Raw genomic sequence first — 9001 nt, 5'->3', positions numbered from 1 at the left:
GTTTTTAGGCTCTAAGTTTTTGGGGTGCAATTCAAGTTGGGCTGGTGTATGGAATGAGATCAGGGCCTAATAAAAAGGAGCGTCTATACAGCTCAAATGGGCTGTACCCTGTAGCATTCCAAGGAACGGGCTGAATTCTGAGAAGGGAAAGTGGTAAAAGTGTTGTCCAGTCTTTTTTAAATTGGTGACTGAGCTTGCTGAGGTGTATTTTTAACAGACTATTATCTGTTTTACCTTTCCTGAAGATTGAGAACGGTAAAGGATATAAAGGTTTCACTGAATACCAAGAGCCTGAAAAACTGCTTGGGTAATTTGACTAGTAAAGGCTGGTCCATTATCAGACTGTATAGAGGTGGAAGGTCAAACCGAGGAACTGTGTCTGACAGAAGGGAAGAAATGACCATGGTGACCTTCTCAGACCCTGTGGGAAGGGCCTCTACCTATCCATTGAAAGTGTCTACCTAGACCAAGAGGTATTTTAGTTTCCTGACTAAAGGCATGTGAGTAAAGTCAATTTGCCCATCCTGGGCTGGGGGCAAAACCTCCAGCTTGATGTGTAGGGAAGGGAGGGGGCCTGAGAAATTCCTGAGTAGTAGTAGAATAGCAGATGGAACACTGATAAGTGATTTCCTTGAGGATAGATTTCTACTATGGAAAGGAAATGAGAGGTTCTACGAGGTGGGCTAGCAGCTTATAACTTACATGCAAGAGGTTATGAAATGACGACAGAATAGAATGGGCCTGTGAGGCTGGAAGGAGATATTTTCCTTGGTCCAAGAACCATTTGCCTTGTGTGGGAAGAGATTGATAGGTGGAAGTTTCAGATGGGGAGTAGGTGGGAGTGACCGATGTTAAGGAGGAACACTGCCATGAGGAATACAAGTTGGAATGCTAGCTGCTTTTTTAGCTAACTTATCAGCATAAGCATTGTCCTCAGCGATGGGATCTGATGCCTTTTGATGGCTGCTTTTTTAGCTAATTTATCAGAAAAAGCGTTGTCTTGAGCAATGGTGGGGGAAAGAAAATAGATTTTGGAAGTTATGAGAACTGTAGAGAGTGAGTTGAGCACAGCTTGTGATTTTTTAGAGACTCTAACAGTATTAAAGAGATTAGCCAGACATGATCAGCAGGGACATGTGTTTTTATGAGAATTATGTCGAGGGATAGGTAACAGATGAGGAAGAAATCTGGGCTTGACTGAAGTAATGGGGGCTGTCTGAAGCCTTGTGGCATGTGACTGATGTGAAGCAGGAAAACTGCCATAAGGAATAGAAGTTGGAACGCTAGCTGCTTTTTAAGCTAACTTTTAGTAATAGGGGTTGTCTGAAGCCTAAAAGCATGTGAGTAAAGTCAATTTGCCCGTCCTGGGCCGGGGGCAAAACCTCCAGCAGTACAGCCCAGGTAATGTGCTGAGCCTGTTGGGTGCCAGGGTCAGTCCAAGTGAAAGTGAAGATAGGATGAAGGGTGCAAAGGAATAGTAAAGAAAAGTATGTTTGAGATCTAGAACAGAATAATAGGTTGTGGAGGGAGATATGGAGGATAGGAGAGTATATGGCTTTGGCACCCCGGGGTGGATAGGCAAAACAATTTGGTTGATAACGTGCAGATCCTGAACTAACTTGCAAGCCTTGTCTGGTTTTAGGACAGGTGGGGGAATTGTAAAAGGAGTTTACAGGCTTTAAAAGGCCATGGTCTAACAGGTTGGTGATAACAGGCTTTAATCCTTTTAAATCATGCTGTGGGATGGGATATTGGCATTGATGGTGTAAGGGTGATTAAGTTTTAATGAGATGGTAAGGGGTAGATGATCAGTCGCCAAGAAGGGAGTAGAGGTATCCTATACTTGTGGGTTAAGGTGGGGGCGATACAAGCAGAGGATGCGAAGGAGGCTTTGAACTGGGGGAAAAGGTGACAACGACGTGTGCCATGTGAAGGAAGCTTTGAACTGGCGGAAAAGGTGGCGAAGAGGTGTGACTATAGCCTAGGAATCGTCAGGGAAGCAGATAATTTAGTTAAAATGTGTCAGCCTAATAAGGGAATTGGGCAGGTGGGGATAACTAAAATGGAGTGCATTAAGAATGTTGTCAAAGTTGGCACCAGAGTTGGGGAGTTTTAAGAGGTTTAGAACCCTGGCTGTCAATACCCACAACAGTTATGGAGGCAATGGGAAACAGACTCTTGAAAAGAAGGTAATGTGGAGTTGGTAGCCTCCGTATTGATTAAGGGGACGAACTTACTCTCCACTGTGAGAGTTAACCAGAGCGTCTGTGATGGTCCTGTAGGCTTCCAAGGCAATTGGGCAGTGTCAGCCTTCAGCTGCTAAGCTGAGATCTGGGAAGAAGTCAGTCAAGAGCCTTGGGCCAGAGTTCCAGGGGCTCTGGAAGTGGCTGCCAGGTGAGTTGAACAATCTAATTTTTAGTGGGGTCCCACACAGATGGGACATGGCTTAGGAGGAATCCTGGACTGCAGATATTCCTTGGCCTCATTGCCAGATTTCTGGCACTTGTAGCAAGCTCCTGGGGGAGGCAGTCCTGGAGGAACACCCGGCTGCTGTGGTTCAGGCATTTGGAAGTTCTTGTGCGCTGGAGATGTGGCTGGGGTTTGTCTCACAGTGGAAGCAAGGAATTGCAACTCAAAAATACATTGCTACTTGGCTGCCTCTACTTTATTATGGTACACCCTGAAGGCGGGTTAATTAAGTTCTGTTGTGGGGTTTGAGGGCCAGAATTTCATTTTGGGGGCTTTATTTAATGTCGGGAGCAGATTGGGAACAAGATGTACATTAAGATGGCCTTTTGACCTTTTAGGGTCTAGGGCTGTAAAGCGTCTCGGGATTGCCGCCAAATGAGCCATGAAATGGGCTGGGTTTTTCATATTTGATGAAAAAGAGCCTAAACGCTAACTGATTTGGGAGAAGTCGGATAAAGAAAAAGGAGCATTAACCTTGACTATGTCTTTAGCTGAAGTCACCTTTTTAAGAGGAAATTGCTGGGCATGTTGGGGAGAGCTAGTCGTGGAACAAAACTGGAAGCCAGACTGGGTGTGAGGAGGGAAGGTGATAAAAGGATTATAGGGTGGGGAAGTGGAGGCTGAGGAAAAATTGGGACCTAGCTCGGCCTTTATCATATTTGGGTAGGTAAAGGGAAATTACAGTCAAAGGGGGGTTGTTCTCTGGAGGGCAGGAGTGGGGGGTCACAAGGTGTTCAGTGGGGGAGCTTTCTGTGCCAGGATGAGCCAGGAAAGGGAATTTCACAAGGTAACGTCATCACTGAAGGCAAGGACCAGTCATTTTCATTTGTTTTGTGGTGGAATGTCATCAGTTAAGGCAGGGGCAGGGTGTTTTCACCTCTTTTGTGACTCTTCAGTTACTTCAGGCCATCTGGGCCTATACGTGCAAGTCACAGGGGATGCGATGGCTTGGCTTGGGCTCAGAGGCCTGACAGTCAAATCTAAAAGGAGCCAAGAATCAAACCCTAAAATGGGAAAATGTTGTAATTGTGGAAAAACGACATTTTAAAAAGGAATGCCGCCAGACCTCAAGACAGAAAGGACCTTACAATGCATTATCCCACCCAGCAGAAAAAGTGCCAGGACTTTGTCCTCACTGTAACAAAGGATATCACTGGGCTAATCAGTGCCACTCAAGATTTCATCAGAATGGCACCCCGCTGTCGGGAAACGGGATGGGGGCCGGGACCCAGGCCCCTCAAACAATAAGGGCGTTCCCAGTTCAGTCCTCAACACTGTTTCAGGCTTGGGTTCCTAAAGGCACATTGATTCCCCCACCCCAGGAACACCAGGAAGTGCAAGATTAGATCTACCCCCCAAGAGAAAGAATCAAGTTAGTTGTGGGATACAAACCCATCAAAGTTCCCACTGGTTTTTGGGGACCTTTACCAACAGGATACACAGGACTAAATTTAGGCAAAAGCCATCTTAACTTACAGGGCATTACTGTAGTCCCAGAAGTTGTTGACTCTGATTATGAGGGAGAAATTCAAGTAGTTTTTTTTTGCCGTTGTTGTTGTTGTTGAGACGGAGCCTTGCTCTGTCACCCAGGCTGGAGTGCAGTGGTGTGATCTTGGCTCACTGCAAGCTCCACCTCCTGGGTTCACGCCATTCTCCTGCCTTAGCCTCCTGAGTAGCTGGGACTACAGGTGCCTGCCACCACGCCCGGCTAATTTTTTGGTTTTTTTAGTAGAGATGGGGTTTCACTGTGTTAGCCAGGGTGGTGTGGATCTCCTGACCTCGTGATCTGCCTGCCTCAGCCTCCCAAAGTGCTGGGATTACAAGCGTGACTCACTGCACCCGGCCCTTAATTTTTTAAAGCAAGTTTCACATAATATAAAATTATTTTAAAGTGTACAATTCAATGGAATTTCATATGCTTATGATGTTGTACAATTATCACCTCACTCTAGTTCTTAAACATTTCTATCACCCAATAGGAAACCTCTTATCTACTAAACAGTTCTTTGTATTCCCCCGCCCCTCCCCAGCAACCGGTAACCTACTTTTTATCTCTAAGGCCATGCATTTTTTTGTTTTGTTGTGTTGTGTTTTGTTTTGAGAGTCTTGCTCTGTCACCAGGCTGGAGTGCAGTGGTGTGATCTTGGCTCACCACAGTCTCCACCTCCCAGGTTCAAGCGATTCCCTTGCCTCAGCCACCTGAGTGCATGCCCCATCATGCTCAGCTAATTTTTTGTATCTTAGTAGAGACAGGATTTTTAACATATAGGTTCTACACTGCATCAATTTCCAATCCAACATGCCAAACTGACACAGCTTTTAAAATCTTTTTTTGTTATTGTTGTTTTTTTGCATTGTCCAATTACCAGGCCCTACACTCCTGGCACCAATATAGTATGTGTGTATGTGTAACGGAGAAAATCACTTTTATTTCAGGGATTGAGGACATTATTCATTTATTTCCTTGTTTACTTAAAAGATTCTGCAGGAATGAGATTCTGGAGATCACATTGTATAAGTAGTAAGTTCACATTTCGTTTTTACTGGATACATTTCTGGGAAGAATTTTCATTTCTCATACTTGGCTGAATTTTTTACATATGTTACTAGGAGACCAAAGTCCTCTTGTGATGTCATTGCTACTCAGCTTGGGAACCACTGTGATGGTCTAGATTACTTTACCTGCCTAGGCCTTCTGAAGCAGCATTTGAAGCTGCAGTCTTGAAAACCATGCAGCCTGGAAGAGTAGCTAAAGAAATATTTACTTGAGATGGCACATGTTTCTTCAGAAACTCAAGATGTTTCTCCAAAGATGAATTAACTGGTTCAGAAGCCTCCACTAGGTCTCCATTGTGTGAACACACATTCCCTGGCGACTCAGACTTAAGGTCAATGATTGAAGAAAATGCTTTTCAGGTTTTGTCACAAGGATCCTTGATAAAAAGGCCACGTTACACAGTTTGTGACTCTGAGCCAGATAAAGATAATGATTTTCTTTCTCTGACCTTTCCCAGAAAACTTTGGAAAATAGTTGAAAGTGACCAATTCAAGTCTATTTCATGGGATGAGAATGGAACTTGCATGATGATTAATGAAGAACTCTTCAAGAAAGAAATTTTGGAAAGAAAGGCTCCTTACAGAATATTTCAAACTGACAGTATCAAAAGTTTAGTTCGACAGCTCAACCTTTATGGATTTAGTAAAATTCGACAGAATTTTCAAAGATCTGCTTCTTTGGCCAACTTTCTGGCAGAAGAAAAACAAGTCTCTGTTTCAAGCAAGGAATTCAAAATATTTTCAGTTACCACTTTATGTAGAGTATATATATAATTTTATTTTGTACATCAGTAAACACACTAATATATGAAGTAAGACCAGATTTTAAAAATTATATAAAATATTAAGGTAAAAATTATTTAATTTTTTGAAATCATTGAGTGCAGCTTAAGCATTAAACTTTCAGCGTGTGAAAAAACTTTGCCAACAACTTTGAATCTTATCAGTGAACTCCAAATAAAGATACCAAAGCCACTAGTGAAATGTCACTGTCAATGTATAACATGTTTTCACTTGAGGGCTTTACTAATTGAATGCTTTTTTCCCAAAAAGTGCATTCTTAAAAATAGTCAACAATGTGCATTTATTAGTTGATAACATTAACTTTGTGTGGTACAACAGAAATCTGAGACTTTACATGTCAGATTTGTGATAGTCGCTTGCCTCTTGGTTAAAATGGCACTAAATCAACTTCTCCTTTGGTTTTAGTTACAGTTCTCATAATCCAAATTTCAAATGTGACTGTCCCCAACTTTCAGTAAGAATGAAAAGTTGCGATTAAAAATCCTTCTCCTGTATCTACTTTATTTGCTGAAGATTTCAACAAGAAGCACTTCAGAGCAGGGGGTAACATGGGTAATTGTAATTCTGGCTTAGCTGCTAAACCTAGTGAAGAAAGTTTATTTCCACCCTCTACAAATTTAAATATGCCTCTAACAAGGAAATATTGTGTCAGCTAGAGAACTGCTAGTTCAACTGACCCAATCAGAAGCGGTTTTCCTCCTCCATCTTCAACTTCAGTTGGACCGTCAGACCAATTGCCACAGATCAACATTTAAATCAATTGACCAACATTCATATGCACTTTCATAGCACCTACATGCAAACAAATGGACATATGTGAATTTTGTTATCACCACAACTTCTCAATACCATATCACCTCCCTTACAGAATAGTTTTTGGGGGCTGACCGTGGAACCATCTATTTTTCCAACCAGATATTTTGAGGTATCAGTCAGTGAGGCTCCTTATCCTAACCTGCTACCAGCAGGCAACCAGTGGTTCCAAATGCCTATGACATTTGATACATCGGCTGCCTGTCTTTGCAGGCCATCTGATCAATCATCTTCACTGGACAAACATCACCCTAATCACAACTGATCTTCCACCAAAGAGGTAACAGATTAGGCAGGACAACAGGGACTGAAATTTGCATTGATAAAAAATTTTTAAATTCCTGTAATTCTATTAAACAATACAATTACATGTTTACATTTATGGTTGCTTTTCCCTTATTTCTAAAAACTAGGTGAAGAGAAAAATGGTGCTTTATTTCAGTGGTGGGCTATTGTACAATTTTTAAAACCTATATGGCCTTTTTGATCATTTGACAGGAAATTTGACATGTCTCTTTGTAAGTTTATTTCGTTCTCTAAAGAGGAAAAAAAAATAAAGTGCTTTAGTCCATTCACTGCTGCAACAACAGAATACCATTGACTGGGTAATTTGTAAAAAGACTCATTATACTCATGTTTCTGGAGGCTGGGGAAGTCCAAGGGGCTGCATCTGGCGAGGCCTTCTTTCTATGTTATAACATGGCAGGAGCGCATCATATGGTAAAAGACGTGAAAAACAGAAAATAAGGGCCAAACTCATCCTTTGATCCAAAGTCCACTTGCACAATAACTAACTTATTCTCAACATAATGCCATCAATCCAGTCATGATAGGTTGCACCCTCACAGCTAGTCATTTCTTAAAGGTCCCATCTCCCAACACTATTACAATGGCCACAGAATTTCAGTGTGAGATGTGGAGGGGGCGTTCAAAACCATGGCATTGAGCAAGGGCAAAAAAAGGAAGTGGAGTTAGGAAAAGGTAATAAGCAACTTCTCAAAATCTGGCCTAAATCAAATGAGGGTCTAAATTAGGATGGCACAAAGGAGGAAACAGATGCACACACACACCTACACACACATGCACATACAAAAACTCCAGAGAAAGGTTAATACATATTATTTACTTCAGTATTTTGTTACATTTCCCTAGTTATTTTAAACTTGGATTTTAGATGGCAAAGATCATCTTCATTACAGTTCGTACCTAGTGAGCTCAGTAACCATGATCACAATTATTTGTGTCATCACTTGGGTAATAAACTTCACATGATATTTTGCTCATGGATTGCATCACTGTCAGGACATGCTGGAATTTCACAGCTGGCATCAGCAATGGCCATTTTTGACGTTCTGTCAAAGCATTCCAACAGGCTTGTGACTTTAATTACCTCCTGTAAGAGTCCACCTTTCACCTTTTCTAGTGCACATTTTATTTTTTTTTATTTATTTTTTGAGACAGTCTCACGGTGTCATCAGGCCAGAGTGCAGTGGAGTGATCTCAGCTCACTGCATCCTCCACCTCTGGGTTCAAGTGATTCTCATGCCTCAGCCTCCCAAGTAGCTAGGGTTACAGAGGTGCAGCACTACGCTGGGCTAATTTTTTTTTTTTTTTTTTTTTTTTTTTTTGAGACGGAGTCTCGCACTGTGTCACCCAGGCTGGAGTGCAGTGGCGCGATCTCGGCTCACTGCAAGCTCCGCCTCCCAGGTTCAGGCCATTCTCCTGCCTCAGCCTCCGAGTAGCTGGGACCACAGGCGCCCGCCACCACGCCCGGCTAGTTTTTTGTATTTTTAGTAGAGACGGGGTTTCACCATGTTAGCCAGGATGGTCTTGATCTCCTGACCTCGTGATCCGCCTGCCTCGGCCTCCCAAAGTGCTGGGATTACAGGCTTGAGCCACCGCGCCCGGCCAACTGGGCTAATTTTTGTATTTTTATTAGAGATGGGGTTTTGCCATGTTGGCCAGGCTCTCCTGACCTTAGGTGATCCACTCGCCTTTGCCTCCCAAAGTGCTGGGATAACAGCCATGAATCACCACACCTAGCCTCTAATGCACACTTTCATCACACTGGTTTCATGCTCCACCCAAATACTCAATTTCTTGGGTTGGCATTTAATACCTTCTAGATTCTAAGCCCAGGTCCTCAGGATGGCTGAATAAATCACTTCAACATCTGATATTTGTCTGCCTTTCAGCTTCATGTCTTTCTGTTTTTCTGGAGCAAGATTCAAACAAACCACTTTCAGCCACGCCCTTTCCCATATTGTACTTTTTGCCCCATTTCTTTCCTGGACATAAAAGGCCCTCTCTCTCTTTAACTACTTAAGACTCCTAGAGCACAGATATCACTCCTTCCAGG

The 9001-nt window shown here is 42.7% G+C and overlaps 1 pseudogene; it reads left to right on the top strand.

The window, feature by feature from the left end:
• The first annotated feature begins 4711 nt into the window (after nucleotides 1-4711).
• On the top strand, nucleotides 4712-7644 carry LOC116272371 (annotated as a pseudogene).
• Nucleotides 7645-9001: the final 1357 nt, after the last annotated feature.

This window comes from Papio anubis, chromosome Y, assembly GCF_008728515.1.
Source record: "Papio anubis isolate 15944 chromosome Y, Panubis1.0, whole genome shotgun sequence".
NCBI lineage: Eukaryota > Metazoa > Chordata > Mammalia > Primates > Cercopithecidae > Papio > Papio anubis.
The sequence above is the reverse complement of the archived record's forward strand: the minus strand, read 5'-3'. Positions and strand labels throughout refer to the sequence as shown.